This window comes from Ammospiza nelsoni, chromosome 7, assembly GCF_027579445.1.
Source record: "Ammospiza nelsoni isolate bAmmNel1 chromosome 7, bAmmNel1.pri, whole genome shotgun sequence".
NCBI lineage: Eukaryota > Metazoa > Chordata > Aves > Passeriformes > Passerellidae > Ammospiza > Ammospiza nelsoni.
This window is the reverse complement of record NC_080639.1, coordinates 21,222,929-21,244,329: the sequence shown is the minus strand read 5'-3', so window position 1 is coordinate 21,244,329 and position 21,401 is coordinate 21,222,929. Positions and strand designations below refer to the sequence as shown.

At 36.0% G+C, this 21,401-nt stretch overlaps 1 protein-coding gene across 2 annotated transcripts in view; it reads left to right on the top strand.

Annotated features, from left to right (window-relative positions):
* Positions 1-21,401, top strand: part of B3GALT1 (beta-1,3-galactosyltransferase 1) — a 95,516-nt gene that overhangs the window by 24,256 nt on the left and 49,859 nt on the right. Inside the window, exon 2 of one of the 2 annotated variants that reach the window (XM_059476188.1) lies at positions 20,574-20,677. The exons of the other annotated variant lie outside the window; for it this stretch is intronic. The gene's annotated coding sequence lies outside the window, so the exon portion shown is untranslated. The remainder of the gene's footprint in view (positions 1-20,573; positions 20,678-21,401) is intronic. 2 annotated transcript variants of the gene reach the window in all.

The window sequence follows — 21,401 nt, the reverse complement described above, 5'->3', positions numbered from 1 at the left end:
TCAATAAAATTATAGCAGAATTCAAAAGCAGATCTTCTACGGATGCTAAGAGAACCAGCTTCTCACAAGGAAGTTTCCCTGGTTTTCTGTCAGCACATTTACCCACTTAGCCAGCAACTTGTTGAAGGCTAAAATATAGAAATTAGCCCAGTCTGAAACATGCAGGTGTTTCATTTACCATCTCTTCACACAGGGTACCAAGAATAAGACTGAATAACTTAAATGTCACAACACTGAAATTTAAAATGCCCAATGTGTAATATTTCCAAAATGAAAAGTTCTTCACTGACTTCTGACATTATCCTTCAGGCTATATTTTAGTTGAATTAGGCCACTGGAACATTTTCCAAACTTAAGATCATCATATATCATTACAGTTTCATTGGCTAAAATGGCTAAATAACATTGGGAGCAGCATCACCATTTCACCTGGCAAATAACTGCTATTAGGGTCTTATGTACAGAGACATCACAGAAACATAGGTAATTACCAATATCTAAAATTCAAGAGATAGCACAGTTTTTCTATAACTTTACAATTCAATGTAAGTTGGCATTTTGATCTTCTGTGTGGGAAACTGTGTTAATCCTGGTCTTCAGTAATGCTTATTATTACCTGCAAAGGTGGGTAAGCTGTTCCATTTATTCAGAAGCAAGGATGGATGTCTCAAAGCATTAACAGAAACAGTTCCCTAACTGCCAAAGATCAGTGCTGGAAATTTAAGATGTTATCTTAAAATTTTTCTGAAAAGACACCAACAGATGTAGTTAGGGATTGAGGCAAAAATAGTGTTAAGTTCATCCATCTTCTTTCTGTTCTGTGTAAGAACATTACAGTTCAACAGTGAAAAGATCAGCATTTTGGAATTAGCAGATAAGAAGAGAAAACTTGCCAGGTGCTCTTGAGATCAGTTTCTGTTACTCAGAATAGAAAAACTTTTATCTCATTCTTTGTTGCAGCCAAAAGAGATGACTGCTTCTCATGCTTCTAACAGTAGTGTGGGTCCAATGTATTAAATTGAAGCCTTTTTGGTTTTTTGTCATACATGTTTAAAAGCAGAGTTTTGCCTGTTTATGCATTCTATGCATATTTCAGAACATGGTCTTGTAACGAGCATTACATGTACCAGGTTTTCATTCTCAAGATTTTCCACTAGAAGAAAAGAATTTTGATCACAGTCCATTGTGAGAGATGAAAAAGAATGGAACAGTTTTTTCAGGGATAGAATTCTAGTTCACTAATTCTAACATGTATCCTTCCTATTAAATACCAAATTCATCTAGCATAATGTTCACAGGCATAACAGCAGTAAGAAAGCACAGTAAGACCTCAGGTTATATGAATATTTCCTTCTTTAACACTGTAGAGAGATGAAATCCAAAGCTTAGACATGAAACACATTAATCTAGAAATCTAAACTATCTTAAATATAGGATGATATAAAAAGCATAAGAAAGTAAACCTTTCAAAGAAACTTTTCAGGAACTGGAACAAGATAAATGCTTCTGGAAGTTGAGAAAAAAGTAGCTCTCAAGGACAAGTGGTAAACTATCATTTATCGTTCTCTCTGAATGTGTGATATAGATGTATGGTTAACAACACATTTTACTCTCAATGGTACACAAATTGGGATCTGAAAGTAATAGTCAGTTATAAAACCAGCACACCTCCTTGTACAATGTGGGAAGAAATATTGTCTCAAAACTGCATTTTGGCTTTATTGCATGTAAGAATGTGAGAAAAGCAGAAAAATCTACCACCTTTTGATATCACAGATAAATTTATGGATTCACAAACTATAAATCCTGTGAATTTCCCAAGCAATGTTATTTTACTAATTATTCATTTTTGTAAAGCTCCAATTCCTGAGTAGATTATTCCAGTAAGACATTTTAGAAATAATTTTTACTGATAAATATTTCCATGGCAAAAAACAATCTTTTCATTTATGTGCAGTGTGTGACTCAAGCAATGGAATTCTTCAACTGTTCCACTCCAAAGTGTTTTAGTATAACAAATATTTACATATATTTTCCTAATTTTCAGAATGATTTCTCAAAAATCTTTATAAATAGGGAGAAATCATTGCATCACATTTGTGTACTCATTCCACTTACAAGTAATTAATTAAAAGCCAAGAAAGCATAAAGAAACTTCCTATGACGCTTAAGGTCCATTTTCCCTTGAATGATCTTCAAGCAGTAAATATCTCCATATTCACTCCATAGCATGTCAGTAGGATATAACCACTTATGATGCTTAGGGATCCACCAAGGATGGTAATCCAGCAGCAGCATTCACCCCTTTGGCATAAAAGCCCAACTGCACTGAAAGTAGACCTTTCACCCCTGGAAACAGCCAAAACCAGTCCAGATGTGATCAGGGCAAACAGCTCTAGGGGGCACTGAGGTTGAACCAGTCGACCTGCAGAGATCCCTTTCAACTTCAACTATTTTGAGATTCTGTGAAATTGGGAGCTGTAAACCCCTCTTGTTAAAGTACAGTGAAAAATGCACTGCTACTACCAGAAACTGGTACCTTGCTTCATGTGGTACTTCAAAAACAAGAACTTGGGCCATGCTCTTCTCATTCATTAGCTGTGACCACCCAGTCTGTCCCAGCTACCTGTGTGCAACCCAGCCCAGGACCCAGCACACACCTGGGTAGGTGCTTACCTTCAGACACAAACAGGCCAGCACTTTTGTATGCTTGAAGGCAAATACACCTTTCATTTATTTCAGATAAATCCCTTCCATTTATTTTATATAAATGCATAGAACAATATGGTGCTTAGAATTTAAGATTTACTAGAGCTTATTACTCTTTTGAACAGTATCTGCATTTTGAACTCAGAACCTGTCATGTTAAAATAACACAAAACCAGTGAGAAGAAATCACATATCTACACAGATTCAAAGTCAGCACATCATCTCAACAGTAAATTTGTGGAAATTATTAATAATTTACTTGCCATTAATTATTTACTTCAGATTTTTTTGCCTTTTTTACTTAGTAATGAAATGTCCATGAGTGGATCACAATTTTCTCATATTTATTATTCATTACAACTGTTTGCCAAATAATTTCTGCAAACAGTTCCTCTTTTGTAGCTCAATCCCATTGTGAATGTTTATTATTCACAATTTAGTCTGTGAAACTAATTAAGCCATGTATTAGACTTTGTTTGGTGTTTGCCTGAACATTATTTTATACCCAGTATGAGCTCTTCAAATACCCTCCTCTCAAGTATGAACTTAAATTGTATTCTTCCATGAACACTCCTGTAAAGCTCCTTTGCAAAAAACATTCATCACAAGCAAGCAGCATGAAATAACTGAGTTTTAAAATCTGTATAAATATTGGGGGTTATTTTGCTTTCAGGACCAACTAAGCCTACCAATAAAAGATAGTACAATCTCAATTACTGACCAGCTAAAATGACCCAACAAGAAGGTCCTATTCCTCTCCTCCTAGTCAAAATAAGGAACACCAGAGTAGCAGAAGTAGATGCTTTTTTTACATTTTTCTTGTACCAAGTTTTTCCAAGTATTCCAAGCACTGCTTGAAGCGATATGGCAATCATTCAATCATTTACTTAATTGCTACATCATTGTAGGGTGACTCTAAAACTGCTAGGGTTTTAGTGGAAAGGAGAAGAGGAAAAGGGAAATATACAAAAAAAAGTGTATAGTTTATACATCACACTCTGGATATACATAGTTTATACATCCAGAGCCCCAGAATTTTCATAAAACTGACCTCCAAGTATTTGTAGAGATTCTCACCACAGGTCAAGAACTGAAAGCCTTTTCAACTTGTTTTTCTGGCTTTATTATATTTTGAGACCTGGCATAGATTTGCTCATGTCTTCAGACTTCTTGCAGTCTGAAGGACCCAACAATTTTTTTAAACCCTTGTTAGCTACTGGGACTTAAAAGTAAACACCAGGTATTGAGAGATATGCAATGAATATGAGAGACCTGCCATTGCTGAAAGGTAGCAGTGCTCCAGGGCTCCTTTACAAATTTGAGAGGAATGTAGCACTAAGAATTAGAACTGAAATAATATCATAACGACACACAAACTCACAAAAACTTTTCTGCAGAGGGATGAATTTTACACTGATTCACCCCTTGATGATAATTTAATCTGAACTCAAAGGCAGTAATGCTATTAATACTAGCAATGATCGGATTCAAAATTCAATGATTGCTAGAATTAACAGTTCCACCAGATTTTAATGAAACCATTCAAAATTTGTCTCTTTGGGAAACAACTTTTGTAAAATGTACAAGGGAAAGATAATTTTTTAAAATTTTGCTCCATTTCCACTAGTGAATACTGAGACAACTTAGCCATAACTTCCTTTCCATGAAAGATCTCATTTTCTCATGGAATTGCTAGCTACATTCTTTTACCAGTCTGCTTTCTTCATTGTGTTAACGCCAGCCTTATTTACAAAATGGGAATGGTGCAGTGGGAAAAGTGTTTTAGAATGAAAAAGCATTTGAAGCACAATACTGATTCAGAATAGTAGAAAAATACCATAATTAGAACACATTTAATGAGAAAAAAAAAAAAACAGACCAGGAGGGAGAACTTGTGGAGTTGTCAAAAATATTTTGAGATATCTGTGTATTAATTTTGCACATTTTACATATTCCGTAGCCATTATCTCTCCCCAATAATATAAATAATTAATCTAGTATCATCATTCCTCACATCTTATAACAGTTAAGGCTTTTTTCCAGCTGGAAATCTATGCACTGGTTACATGATTTATTATCATTTCAGAGGTACATTCAATGTAGACAATTTTTGGATCTTTTCCCTTCCAGGTTAGGATCTGAGATTTTTGCCTTTCTCATGTGTTATCTTGGTGTGGATGAAGCCACAGACAATAGCACACACAGCATCCCACAGGGAACTGCAATGCATTTCATGTCATTCAGCTGGCCACAGTTAAGGAAGTACATGCTGCTAGTGAAAGCTACATTATAAACTATTCCATGCACTTTGCTGCAATTTCTGAAAATTCAAAACTTTTACAGCCTCATTAAGGAAGCTTCTTGTCTAACATAGGTATCTTTAACTCAATTTTGATGTCAGCTTGTGAGCAACAGCAAGGTACCACCACAGCAACTTTAGGTTGTGCTGTCATTGGATTTAATGTTCATACCACATTTTTTAAGACACTGTGAATATCAGTAAATCTTGCAATGAATGTTGGAGATGCTATGAAGAGACATATCACTTTCACTATATAAGAAAAAAGAAAAGCTTTAGTGAGTGCCTGTGTAAGATCAAGAAAAATGTTTAAAGTACTTTAATATGGTTGTTCTTTAAAAGAAAAATAACCACAATGATTCCTAGTACAAATACAGCTATTTGTTCACAAGATGTCAGACCTTATATCTCCTTTGCAAATACTTTATACACTATGGGTACCTGATGGTCTATTAGCTTACACTTCTTCGGGTGCATTTGCTGACCACTTTAGGTCATCAGGCAGTGGAGATAAAGTACTAAAAGCAAAATACACATCCTGGGATTTTTCCCTTTGTTCCTACTTATGGTTCCCTTTAGAAATACAGGAGTTATCAGGGAAAACTGCTACTTTTGAAATAAATTCTAGTGGGCCAGTGAATTGAACCTCCCTGAGGTGTGTTTTTCTCTGTGTTGCCAGGAGAGGTTCATCAGGACAATCTGTAGCTGTCAGCAGTTCTTCAAAAACCTTTTAGCAAGCCTGCAATAGCACTGCCATAGAGATGCAGATAAGTGACACTGATTACAGAAAGAAAATTCTACCAAGCTTACTTCCAATTGCTAGTGAAGAATACACACAGGATTAATGTGCTTGCTTCACTGGAAAAAAGGAGTTGTATTTTATTTATTATGAATCTCAGACATTTGGGACTTTAATCTTCCAGGACAGTTATTTTCCTTGGGTGATAGAAATGGTTTTGCAACCAGTTACATGTTTTCAATTTTTCAGTTTTCTTTCCTGAGCATTAAAGCAAGCTCCATGAAGTTAACGCAAATTAGTAATATCTAACTGGCTGACACTGCTGCAGGTCTATAATTGTGTGTTACCTTCCAACTCTATATTGTATAAATGATTTCTTGTTCCTTTTGGCAATTCCACACAATGATGAATGATTACTTCTAGAGAAATACTTCTTATTACAGTATTGTAGAGAAAATTTAAATTTTTGTTCAGATGTAGACAATATTTTGCTGAAAGACATTTAATATTAGTTTAGAACCTTCTTACTGACAGCTGCTCAGCAGGACAAAATCTCTTCATTTGATCAGAGTCTTCAAGCAGTCTCATGAAAGCTGTTACTGAGAAAGAAATTAGGGTTCTCTCTTTTACCTTCAGTAATGGGCTTATTTAAATGCAAGGAGTCTTACTTTTAATGTTTTTAATCTACATATAGATGGAGGAGGGTTAAAACTAGAGGTCCCCTTTAATCCAAACTATTCTATGATTTATGAAGAGTATGGTTATATTAATAAAAAACTGACAAAGGATAAATACAAAACAAAACCGTGAAGTTTCACAAAATTAAGTTGTTGCATAAAATTGAAAAATAGCAGAAATTCTGAATGATAGTTAAAAGACTCTTTAGTAAAACAGTTGCTTCAGGGTGCAGTTCAGTATGATTTGCTGACTTATTTTTTGGTACCACCATATCTATTTAGCTGTAATAAACTTCACATTATAGCACCATGTCACATGAAAAGGGGAGATTTCCTTTACCTTTCCTTTACTCCACTCTTCATATTTGCCTGTCTGCACCTCAGGGAAGCTGAGACCCTTGTGCCCAGCCAGTCTGTCAGTATTGCATTAGGGAGACCCCTCACTGAGCAGTCCTGCTGGACTGGAGGGGGCTCACTTCACCTATTCAGGGACACACCTACACCATAGGGGAAACCCTTCAGCAGGTCTTTCCACTTTATGACCCCTTAGTGAGAGATACTCTTTGTATGAAACTCTTCATTCTGTAGGTTCTCCAATCTTTGCTTCCTACTGAACAACCTTTGTACTTATGTACTGTTGTCCTTTTCCCTGGGGCCCCAGAGATGCATTAATCAGGTATAGAAGATGGTGAAACCCATATGAGATATCATTGCCTAAAAAAAGTTAACTTTGAAGTCTTTTCACCCATCCACTGTGCCCACCTATCAATATCAAAATGCCAGGTGTTCTGAGGCCTCAGGGCTCAGTTTACTCACACAGCACCAAATACTCTGTTCATGACCATGCTCATACCTCTCTGCATTGCAGTTCATAATCAAGTGTAGGGTGCAGCCTCATTCCCAAGTCTTGTGGGACAATTTAAAAGATGAATTAGATGTATATTATGAAGATTTCCAAATACCAAAACACACACAAAACTGATTTTCTCATTTTAATCTCATGGACCAGATTTCTTTTCAGTTGGATCACAGCTGACCACATATTCATTTTCTCCCAATGCCAAGGCATAAAAATTCCTCATTTTGTTCTTGATACTCATTTCCCTGAAGCTTAATTTAGGTTAATATACTATCATGTGTAACTGGTTTTATATCCCTGAATGTACTGTTCTGTTTGGAAAAACAAACCAAACAACTGCAGCAGCATTCTGCCTGTGATTTGTCCAATGTCTGGTCTCCATCCTTTTCTATTTTATACATAAAACTGAGCCAGATAGCTCCATTTTGCTGCCATAAAGACAGATTGCATCTAAGTAGGCTTGGAGAAGACAAAATGTTAATCCTGACCTGAACTGAGAGTATTTGTAAATAACCACACAAATAGACAGTATTTGGGATGTTATTTAGGTGCCATACTGCAATGCTTAACTCGTAATTCCAATGGACTTCGGAGAAAAGCTGGCTTAAGAAGGTCCTGCCTTTCCTTTGAAGCACTGTAAATGCTTATGTAATTCTGCTATAAACTATGTCAAGAACTGATCCAGGTTAAGAGTAACTCTCCAGAAAAAAACTGTTTTCCCAAGTTAGTATGCTTACATCAGTATAGTAAACATTTCAACAATACAGTTGGGAGAGCTGTCCTTTGCCACATTAGGGCAGGACCACATGGTCATGGGTGGTTAAACAGTCTCAGCAGCAGAGCCCTCCATATCCACACTATTAGCCCCAGAGCATGGGCTTGTCCATTTTTCCACCTTGTAAAAGAAGCTCTTGGCTTGGTATTTCATCATTTTCAAAAGTTGGCTGCTTACATGAGAACAGGGGAAAAAAGCCATTTTATTCAGAAATTTCCAGCTTCTATCATCAAATCATTTTTTTTCGTAAAGATGTCTTGAGGATATCACCAGAAAAGAATTTTGGAATTGTCATTAGGTCAATCCAGTGTATCTCAATGTGGACCTTAAAACAAAAATGGCATGGGCTGCTCTTCATGTAGATCCCAAGCATGAGCATTTTGCATGTGACTGGAGTATGTCATATGGAGTAAAACGCCAGTGGGGGTTTTAAGCTAAACTCTAGAACAAAGATTATCAGAAAGATTTCCATATTACCTCAACAAAATGGCTTCTTCTATGGGCATAAGATTGAAAATTAAGCATGTCTTGCTGACTCCTACTCATCTGTGAAATATCAAGAGTCAGCACTTTATAATTTGAAAAGAAAAATCTTGTCACTGCAGTGCACAGAAAAGATGAGATTCAGAGGATGAAACAGCTGTGTAGAGAATGACCTTGACGTTTGTAATCCCACTTTCTTTTGCTACAGAAATGAAAGAAGGTCTAGGTCTTGTATTAATGAAAGTAGAGCAGAGACCAGAATTTCTTTAAGTTTTGCCACTTCTTCCTGCCACTGCAGTCAAAACTGCTGTGTATTCTGAGCACATACTCTGGCAAACAAAGGCTTAGGTTTGCAGAAGTTTCAACAATTCATAGGTACAAGTTAAGTGAATTGACTTGTGCACATTAAAAACTCCAGCTCTGGACAAATATTAAAAATTGTGTTCTTTGAGAAATTAGGTAATGAGTATTTCACATTAGTCACTCAAACTGGTCTGTGCTTTGAGGATATATTATTGTGCCATAGTACCATGCTGTAAAATGGAAATAATACAAAATACTCATTCCACAAGAATATTATGAAATGTAGACACTAACATTTGTAGTTTTTATGGAGCCCATCAGTCTTATGAAAAAATCAACAGTGTCCAATTCAGAGAAAGATTTGAATGCTGCAGTGAGTCAGAGGGCCACAAACCAATGAAGCTCCTTTTTAATGACATATTTGCAAAATGTCTGTTAAATCAGGACTGTCCATCTTCTGACATGAATGAGGCAGGCAAAGAGTTGGTGAAGAATAGCATGCTCTCATACAACTGAAGTCTGCATCATAACACAACACATTTCAGCCCAAATACTTTAAAAGTTTGGCTAAGCTCCTAGCAACTGAATGAAAACTGTTACAATGAGAAGTTCTGGGAACTGCAAATATAGCCTTGTTCCCCACCTTAGATCTAACACACATTTATTACAAAAATCCTCATAAAACTAATGAAACACTTCGCAAACTAACACAAGAGCAATTTCAAAGAGCATTCCAATGGTGGAAGACCAAATTTTTCAAAAGGCTTTGTTTAAGAATTTTGAAACAGAAATTCTCTTTTGAATATGACCTACTTATTATTTTCTATGCAAGACACAAGTTAGGAATGAAAAAAAATTTATATTGACAAGATCTGTTCATGATTTGAGTCTAGTATAATCACTCAGATTATGACCTCAGAGTTAGGGTGGTTTAATTAATATTTAAGTGCATGTACTATAGCTACATTTAGTTACAATCCCAGACTCCTATCCAACAGATTGCTACTATTTGGCATTCAAACAGCTTCCAAAAAATAGGAAGTGAAAAACCCACTACGAATAACAATTAGTGACACAGCACTCTGTTAACAAAACAAGCCTACAGTAAATACTAGATCTCATAAAGACACACACACAAACTTAGTCATCAAAGTACTGAAGTATTAAAGCACAAGCAGGCCCTAAACTAAGGTGAGTTTGGTTTTGTGTTTTCTCTTTGTTTAGATTATGGTCTCACATTTCAGTTCTGCAGATGAAAAGTTTGTGTGGTAGTGCCCATGAGACCCTAATATCACAGATAAATCTGAAGAATCAGAAACCTCAGATCTGTGTTTCTGAGTGTAAACCTGAGCACTGCATCCATACCAATGCCATGCAATATTCTGTACACTGCCAGGCTTTGCAATACTCTGTGTTATAGCCCCCACTGGTAATACTGAGGAATGCCATGAATTCAATCAAAAGCAGCCACAGTGACATCTGCAATTAGAAAGTGATTATGCAGTTGAGCTATTCTTGCCTCCAAGTAAACAGAATTTTGCCTAACATCTGAAAAAGGAAGTAAGAAAGGACAAATACACAAGAAGCGATCTAGAACCCCTAAATATCTGATTGTTACCACTTCGGGGCATGTTGACTTACCTCACCACTGACTGAGAACTTTTTCATTGTCTTTTTCTACATACTCTCATTTGATAAAAATTGTTTTTAATATTGACACATTTACATTTTAAAAATACCCAGAGACACATCTTTATTTATATATATTGGTAAATGAGAATAAAATTCAAGCTGAAATGTATCAGCTATTTTTGCTGACACCCAAAGTACATACTCCTTCCCTTGTTTCTCTGTAACTCTTTAATTAGATTTATAAATCCTGTCACTTTTATTGGTGTGACAGACCACACTGTCAACATAATTTGTTAGTCTTAAAAATCTCACACTACTTACAAGATATTTGTCTTAGGTTTACAGATGCTTCAATCAATCTATTTTGGTTGTAAATTAAAAGTGAACCTTTTAGATGTTGCAGGGCTTTTCTAAGGCCAAAACACCAAAAGTTAGAAAAAATCTGAATGATTGAGCACCATTAACAGGGATTGCCAGAACAATTTACAACAATAACCTGAAGAAAGAGTTAAATTACTTATACAGAGATTCCATCAAAGTCGCTGCTCAGCTTCCTGTTTTTTTAATAGATGACATATCTAGTTAAGAATTGGACAAATCATGGAATGACAGAGATAAGAAAAAGAATTACTGCTAGTAAGGGAGCTAAGCGAGCAAAACCCAGAGCAGGACTGCACTGCAAGTGGGAGCTCAAGAGTAGGAGCAGGAATCAGGGGCTAAAGATCAGGGATGCTATCCAAGGCACAAGGACAGGTACAGTAACATGCAGTGTGAGTAAAACAAAAGCAACCTGCTGAGTGTCCCAGGGCAATGAGAGCAAGTTGCTCTGATGGGTAAGCAGCTGTCAGTCAGTCTGACACCAGTCATCAATCCTGGGAGACCAGTTCCATGCAGGCCACTTCTGTAGTTTAGTATTTAAAAAAGAATGCATGCATCTCCATTTGAATTTTATAAACATAGGACAATTTCCATGTACAACATGAGCACTTCAAATATCTTAGATACTGCTATGTAGTAAGAGGCCTGATTAGATTATTGAGAGCTTTTGACAGTGATCCCAGCCCATCATTGCTTTCTGGGTTTTTAGTATTTTCTTCATTTCAGAGACAGATTTTAGTCAGATTTAGAACTTTCTCCATATATACAGACATATTGCTTGAAAGAAGCAGTACTGTGTATGTGTGAAAGCAAATATGTGGCTGTTTATTTTATATACCATAGCAGAGAAATTGTCTGCAATGTGTGTGAACCCATCAGCACAGAGGTAGAAGAAGTATTACCCTTCATCTGCAGCTGAAATTCTGTCAATTGACAGAAAAGGGGCAGAGTGATATGGAAAATGCAGACAGGCAGTACATATAAAGAGACAGATAGCAAGTATACCAGAAAAAAAGGATATGAAATACATTTGATACAAGTGAAAGATGTCGGCTTATTGCTTTTTATATATAGACCTGCATAGAAGTGTACAGTGCTTTGCCATACAAAAATTAAATTGATGCAGATAGCTCAAGGAGTAGGCATGTGAAATCAGAATTGACATGAAAAGAGAAGTAGAATGAGTTAAATTATTGTGGAATAGGACCTACTTTATCGTCTGGTCATCACAATAAAAAATGCAATTAAATATTCTGAAGAAATAGCCAGTGTCTTGGTAATGAGACTTCAAGTGTCATTATACAATGTAAGGTGCTCAGACAGGAATTAGTGATAAGCGGGTAAGTCTTGGGGGGGAAAAAAGTGTCAGACTAGAAAATACATAATAGTAAAAGCCACACAGGGACATATCTGAGAAGGAGGTCTTAAACACTAAGCAAAAACTATTTCCTGGAAGGATATCATCTCAAAGACCAGTTCTTTTCTATAAAAGCTACAGAAAAGATGGAACACAAACAGAACTTCTTATGAAGAAACACCAGTTAATTTCTGCTCCCAAAATACACCCTAAATATAGCAGAATCCAGAAACATTATCTCAGAATACATCTCTCACATTTGTACACAATTGTTCTGTGTGATGCAAAAATATTTTATTTACTTCATTAATACTTGAATTTTATGAAGGAATTGAATCTTATAAGGATTCAAAGATTCAAAAGCAGTTGAAAGCACTGATTGAGATTCAAATCTAGAATAATGCTCAGCTAGCATAGTATTTCACATTCAGACCCCAAAATTATGACTGCCCAACATGCAAGTGCTCTTTGGGTTGCCACCATCTATGAACTTTGTAGAAAGGAAGTAAGTTGTGTGAAGACTGAAGTAAGAAAACTAATATGTTAATTTTCTGTGAAGTTAATTATAGCCAAATTACTGTTTATTTTGGGTTTTTGTAAAATTATCACAAGGCTTGTATAAGCATAATGGATACATGTATTGTGCCTATAAATTCTCATTCATACAGGATAAACCACTGCAGCAATGCTTTGAAGTTAACGAGCCTTCCCAGTTCATTACAGATAAAAATACTGAGTTCCACCTTCAGTATAAAATTAATAACTGTTAGTGGCATAAACAGGCTTTGAATTTAATTTCTGGTACCACAGAAGCAGCAACAGCAATTTCTTTTCATACATTTGAGGTATATAAAGACAGGCAGCAAACACCAACCCTTCAAAAACTCCCCAAAATGGTTTAAATTACTTTTCTATTTTTTTTTTAATGTAAACTTAAGACAGTAACACATAGCAAAGATTGTTTTTACTTCCAGCACTGTGAAGCAGCAATGGTTTATTATTTTGCACTTGATAGGATGAGCATTATTTACAACTCTAAACAATCCTGAATTTTGAAAGTCTGACTCTATTTCACAAAGCAGCAAAATTATGTTTTACACAGGATGTGTAAGAGAATAAATACTTTCAGAAAACAGACAACTTGACAATATTTCTAATGGGAACACTTTCACCTAACAGAAATAATAAAATGTATTTTCCCAACGGACAAGGAGTTACTTTTTAGCTGGTTTTCTTCTTAAAGAATCACAAAAAACCCCAAAGCTTTAAGATTAAGTCTAACCATCAATCTATCACTGCCAAGTCCACCACTAAACCTTGTCCCTAAGTGCCTCATCTACATATTTTACACATGTCCATGGATGGTGATTCAACCACTTAAGTGGACGGACTGTTCCACTTCTTGATAACCCTTTCAGTGAAGAATTGTTTCTTCATATCCAATCTAAATCTCCCCAGCACAACTTGAGATAATTTTCTCTTTTAATCATCATCAATTAAACACAAGTTGATGTTCTGCATCACACACCTTCTTCATAACTAAAAAAGTGTCAAACACTTCCCATTTGCTGCTGTCATTTAACATAAAACTTTATGAGGCATCTGAGAATAGCTTACTAGATCACATTTACATGGATAACTCAGTCTGCACAGGCTAAGTAGGACTGAATTAATGAACTTGCTGTTGCTTCCCATACCAAAAGCATGGCTAAAGAGATAATCTGCAAATGCAGAAGCAGGGACTGGGAGGCACACTGGCTGCAGTCATTGAAGTCCACTGCAATCTCAAGAAGTTAATCTTGCTCAGGTCAGGGCACTTGATCCATGTTACTGGGAGTGACTCAGGACACAAGCGATTAGACAGCCTGTGTCCACACTTCAGGTTTTCTTTCTTCTCTGTCCCAGTTTCATTCCCAGACATGCTGTGATTGTGAAAGGCAGAATGTGACACCATAAGAGACTTACATCTTCTCTGCACAAACACAGTCTGGGTGGCAGCAAAAGAGCAAAATCTTCCCCTAGGGCATACACTAGGATTATCAACAAGGGAGGACTACTTCTGGATTAAAGCTTTGGCCCACTGTCAGCTACAGCAAAATTCCCACTGAAGTCAGCAGAGCCAGGATTCCATGTCTGTTGCAGCAGTTTTGACTCCCTGCCTGTTCTGCCTTGGGACCTCCAGCCAGCACAAAAAGGGTCTTAGCAGTGCCAGAAGCTTTTGCATTATGAGCTGCAGGCAGAAGCCCTGAAACTCTTCACATAAACAACCAAATACTCATCAGCCATTTAAGAAATTTAAGACACTGCCAAGCTCCAGGGGATTCAAACCTGCATACACAAGTATGATGTTTCACATTAGCACACCATGCTGAAATACTCTTGTCCTGTTAAAGTGCTGTCTTTTTTTTTCTTTTTATGAAAGTGTTATGGCAGAAGATTCATGTTGTGACTGAACACGGAGCAAGAAGCAAGCTAAATTATATACTCAATACAAATCTCATGCAATAATGATGAAAGGACTGTAAAATGACTGCAACAAAAGCAGACACTTCATGAAGTAAAGTCTCCTCTAAATTCAGTATGTGTAGGCAATATAGGGAAAATGGAAATGCATTAAGAAAAGATGAAAATGTAGCTCAGAGTGGCCAAAAGTCTTAATGACACTGTAAAATATTATGATAAGTCTCTGTTTAAAATATACTTAGCCTTTGTCACTGCATATAAAACAGACAGAAACCTAGCAAGATGTAAGAAACATAACTGTAAGTCAAGCTGGCATGGAATTGCAGTGCTCAACAAACACAAAGAATCAGTTATAAGTCCCTGACCTATGACAAATTTTTGCTGACTTCACCACTAAGCAAAAATAACTCAAATAATTGTGGGCTGCAGGACTAGACCTTGGTCATTATTTTATCTAAACACAAAAGGGCCTCAGTTTGTTAAGGATGGCATGGATCTTGCAATGAACACCTATTTTAAAAGCAGTCATATTCTGCTACTACTATTCAGTGAAGAAGCAACCACTTCATCTCAGGCAGCATACAGATACCCTACTTACAATATGTAACAGTCATTACAAAAGAAATGGATATTTATAGTTGTATATATTAGACTTAAATTGTCATGTAAAGACAGACACACACACACTATACTCTATTAGATTAGTTTAGATTAATTTAAGTTTTTTCCTAACTCTGAGCCCATATTTTAATATTAGATTTTAAAAAGGCTTAAAGCTTAGAATGGGATATATTTAGAATTCCATTCAGCTTTGCAAAAAAAAATATTTGCTCAAAAAAGCTGCAATTCAAGATCTTCTAGGAATAAAATTTCTCATGAAATACTTAACATTTCCAAATAGAAATACCATCAGAAAAAAACAATAATTGAGATTCAACTCTAGGTTTACAGAAACAGCTACAGAAAGTCAAAGCAACAAAACATTTCATTCTAAAAGCTTTAGCTGCTGTTTTTTAGTTCTTCATCAACAGTCCATCAGCCCTTAGCTTTAAGTAAAGCAATTATGATAGTGGTCATAACTGGTTTATGCTTACTTAAAAAGATTGCTGCTGAAGTTCACTGAACTACTCTGGCTTGAGTAAATGCATGGCAAAACCCAAGCATTGGAACACCAATGATGCCACTCCCACTTTTCCTTTTGGATGGAGGCAAGGGAATAAAGTCACACTAATATCAGTGAAAGATAACTAGCACAAAGAAAGTTATACTAGGCATCATCCTTTGCAGTGATAAATTCTTTAGTGAGATGAATGTTTGGAGGAAAAAAAAGGCTATTCATTTATACATATGAATATATGTATAAAATGTATCACTAAATATCTCATCAGAATGAATGTACATTAAACATGATCATCATTCTGATGAGATATTTAGTTATACAGCCCTCTCCTAAGTTGTACTTCTCTCTCCTATTGCTAAGTAGGAGGACATATAACAGCCATTCTACAGAACAGTCATCATCAGAAAGTTAGGTTCCTTACAAAGCTTTTTTTCTTAACACTTAATTTGTGTCCGTAGCCAGTATTTTCTATTTGTAGGAAATTTTATAATTTTTTAAAGCATCCAAGGAAAAATAACATGAGTTATTCTGCTAATATAGTTGTCTAAAGGCAGAAAAAATTCAGATATATTCTCAGATATTCAGAACTGGATCATTTAAAATTATCTCATTCACAGGTGTTCCTTTACTAATCATACACAGACAACAAGGTGCTTTGATTCCTGTTTCTATCATTCTAAATTATTAACATTTGACTGTTAGAGCTAAACATTAAAAAATATTTCTTCAGACTCTCCATCCTATTTCTTCTTCAGTGTTCCAGAAATCTTCCTGGATACTGCCCCGACATTCCCTCCCTTCACACAAAAAGCTTGACATTCTGTGTTTTCTGATTAGTTACTGAAATTTTTTCATGCAACTATTTAGTGAGAATTATTTGTTAAAAAGTGAAGGATCGCAGAATCAGAGTTTGGAACAAAAGTCAGGTGTTACCTTCAGAAAACCTCTCAACCTTTTTCAACTTGAATTTTGTTTCCTGGGTGTTCCTTTGGTTTTATGCTATGCTATATATAATAATCAGTGTTCTGTCTTCACTTTACATTACTTTATACCTTCATTTACACTTTTCTTCATCACATTCCTGTTTGCCTGTTTATTTTTCATTGCATGGACCTAACCACCTCCTCTCAGCTTGCCCCTACATTCACTCAAGCCCACACCAAGTGATCTAAATTAGATTTAGCCATGGCTTAAAGATTTTAAAACTTGCCTGAAGCCTTTATACCTCCATCTTTCCCCTCATAAAGAAGTTGGAATCTCATAAATCTCAACATGAACAATCAGCATCAGGAGAAAAAGTGCTTGCCTGTTGCTTTTTTTTCCAAATAGTTTAGAATAAGTAACTAAGAATAGTAAGTGAGAATCCCAAAATTACAACAGAAATAGTGTTAGCACCAACAAATACATTGAACTTTAAGTTTCATTTTTACTTAACAGTGAAATAACAAAGCAGAACCAGACTAGAGTATTTTATTTGAAAGTTCTCATTATCTCAAAGTGATACCTACAGCTTAAATATAAAATTCTAATTTCATATACAGAATTGAATCTGCTGTTTGGTTAAGTTACTAACTAGTCCCTTAGACTAATTCACACATATTGTATGCACATAATGTTGAGAATACATTTTTTTCAACTGTTGGATCACCTGATGAATCTCTACTTAACTACAAATGATCGAATGCCTGACAAAAATACAGGAAGAAACAAATATGGGAATTGTGCTGGACACTGGACTCTTGACAGATGTTCCAAAACCAGTGAATACTGGGCATTTATTCCCATTTGTGTCCCACAGCTGTTTCACAGCCACCTTGTACTACCTTACCAAGCTAAAATGTACGGACTCTCCCTGAGCAGAAGTGTAACCAAACCCACAGGGATGGGAGCTCCAAGAAACATTTAAACCAGCACTCCATCCTTCATAGTGGGTAGAATTCTAAAAAGACCAAGCACTTGAGTTTTGACCATTACGAGAGCTTTCCTCTGCTGCAACTTAGATTAGTCTGAGTCCTTGGGTAACAGTCTTCAGCACATAATAGCTGAGGTCTGCCAGGAGGTCTTTGAAAGAGCCCTCTTCTCTGCAGTACATACACATTCTTACAGTCTGTATGTCAGGGCAAGAAGCCCAGATTTTGTCATCAGCAAGAGCACTGTGCAAGATTCCTGTCTTTTCTAAATGCATTCCCTCCAGGGAATTCAAAATGATCAGGCAGTTTCAGAAATGGCAATCTCAGCCTGGGCTGAATACAAATCAAATACATAAATGAAATTGTACATCACTTACTGATGAGAGTATTGACAGCAGCATGGCCTTTTTCCTTTCCCAGGAGTCTTTGAGTCTAATTTTATACACCAAAATAATTACACTGCTCTTCCATACTGGCATCAAGATGCTCCTGAACCAACATTGACAGATTTCAGTGGGCTGAAGGTTACCTATTAGGGCAGACTCATTAGTGGCCATTATGTTTAATAGGAATTTAACAGTCACTACTTTGGGTGTTGGAGGATGTTTTCAAAATAATTACAGCAAAGAATTGTAAATACAAATCTGAGTTTAATTCATAAAGCAATTTTATACTTTTAGAACGAATAAGTTTAATCCCTTTCCATCTTTAAACTACAAAAATCAGAAATAATTTCTCACTCTTTTGACACTGGTGAAGATTTTAAACTCTTTTGGATGCATAGCTTAAAAACGCTCTATAGTTTACAGTTTATGGCCTACCTGCTTAAAAGAAATATTTCACACTTATTTCAAATTCAGACTGCAAAGTGAGTGATTGGTGGGGAAGCAGAAGCAGCTCGATTACTATGGAGAGGCAGAATTTTGTAAGATGCCTCACTGAAAAAAACTAATGCCAACTGCATTTATGATTCTCAACTCAAAAGTTTAATAAAATCTAGTATATTTGAATCTGCATAAATAGAGCTATTCTGAAAATGGATTGATATTGCTAATATTTCTTAATTGAATGAAACCAACCACTGATTTCTCTTCCACTTCAATTATGAAATGAAGGCAAATCATCTTGCATCCTTTTCATCCCATCACACCCCTTCTGAACTATTTGCCCAATGCATAGGCTACATCCCAATCCAACAGAAATGTGCTTAACAGTGTGAGAAGATGATGCATTTCAAACAGGGTTGTTGATGGCTGTAGTCCAGACTCAGAATGGGAAACAGCTAGCACTACAATGCTCACCTTGAATGAGACAATATTGGGAAGGTAATCTACAAGCAGCTAACAAAGGTTAAAAACATCAAGGTTTACCACATTAGGCTCTAAATTACATTAAATAGATTGAGGACCATAGCCTAACCAATCTTTTTACATATGACCAGAAAATACTGTATTTCAGTTATGTTGCATTACAAAAAGTAGTGATTCTAACCCCTACTGTTTTTTCAATTAGAAAATGAAGCAGTAATTTTTTTTCCAAATTTGAAAATAGTCTGAATTTTTAAATTCAAACTACTCAGTAAAATCTAAAAGGAACTGTGACAAAAATGTCACAGAAAACCAATTCCAAGTTACAGACCTTTTCATACTTCTGCCTCTGTTACACCAAAATATAGTGGCAACTTCATGCAGTGCCTCTAGGCATAAAACTCCCTGATATAAATTCAACAAGATAGAGAGCAATTACACATTCTGACCTGAATTTCTTCCATTTCCTACATATTTCTAATACAAGGGTGATTTCTATTTGCATTTTACAATTTTCCAAGTCCACTAATTGCAATGCATTCCAAAATAAATGCAAATTGTCTGGACAGCCACCATCCAGTTTCTAATGGACAGGTGCACATATAAAAATTCAAGAGGATCAGCAACAAGCTAGCAGTAACCAGCAGGGTGAGGGCAGAGGGAAATGATGACTCTCAGCTGAACTTCCTGTTTAACCACAGGGATAATCAAATTGGGTCAAGGTCAAGTATGTGACAGCAGCTGTGCCACACAGCAAATAAGGGCTGCTGGTGTACTGGTATGTACAGTAATAGTGTTTTGATTTCCTCAACCACCTTTTCATGTCTTGCAATGCAAAGCTGCTGCAGGAGCAAAGTGGCCTCCTGCACTCTTAGCCTTGCTTCTGGGCTCTGTAGGTTCAGGTGCCTGCTTGAAGCCTTGTGGCAGAGCAGTCCATTAGCACTCACTGCAGCACTCGAGTAGCCCACCTCTTGTCCACAAAGAAAACATTAAAGCTGTCCAACACAGTAACTAATAACCAACTAATCCTCCCCACCACAGGATGAGAGATATTTAAATCTCCCTGGCAGAACAAAATGACTGGACTGGTGGTGACATTCTTATCCACAGAAACTTGTTCTCAGATGTAGCTCCCTTAGGACCCGAATTAACTACTACAAATAGATGCTTTCAACATATAGTGATTCTGGGACCTGTAGTGCTTTGGCTTAATAATTTATGATTTTCCTTCTTCAGTAAATGAAAATAAATTGATTTATGGCAGTAAATGCACAGGTACTGAAAACGGCAGCTGTAGTTTTTTTGATACCCATCTGCTCTCCTCTTACTCCATCTGTTTCCTTCACTCATTGCACTGGAATTCAGCTTCACAAAATGCAGTCCAAACTCTTTCATGTGGCACAGTGTAAGTTACCTAGTAACCCAGCTAAAATACATTTTCAAAATAATCACTCTCCTTGTACTCTGTAGAAGGCAACAGACATGGATTTTGTGGTTAATATACGTCAGAATGGTTTTTTCAACAAAATATACAACTGTCAGTAAATTTCCTCTGATTTCAGATGGTACACTAGGAAATAATACCATAAAGGCTCATTATTTTAAACAACTATTGATTACACCCTGGGGATTTTCACCAATTCCACTTGATACTGCTTTTAAAATGGTAAGTACCTACATAATTTTATGATTTATAGACTGCCTCGATTTTATAGATATTACAACAGTAAAAATGCACACTAATATATAACGTAATTTGATTATATAGCTTTTATTAAACTGTGTTGACTGACTTTTTTTATTCTTCAACAGTTCTTTGGCCTGTTAATGATTAAAGATTTGGATTTCACTCTTTACACTAAATGTAAGTGTTTAACAGGAAAAGAAAGCACTCCCTACTTACAATCCAAAATGGAACATAAAATATAAAGGCTGAAATGAATTTAATGAAGTTCTGCATAGCACAAATACAAAAGCTAGTACTAAAACCCATTTCTTCTACAGGAAACTATAAGCCAAGGCTATTTCCATTATTATCCCATCTTTAAGGCAGTGTGATATACGAGGTCAGTTGAAGATCAAGAAGGGACGTTGCTGTTACTCTATAAAATGGCTCACACTTTAATTATAAGTCCCTCTCTTCATGGTATCCTTCATTTCCACACTAACATGGCACCTTGAATACCTACATGCCTTAAATACTTTGGTTTATGCATTTACCACTTCACTATTGGCATCACATTAAAAGGGAATAGTTACATTTGATTTGTACTACAAAGCTCTTTTAACTGATACTGAATTTAAACAGAATAGAATACTCAATACTAGCATACAGACTACAGTGCATAGGAAGACACATTTAAACACACAACACTGATCTAGGTGGTAGT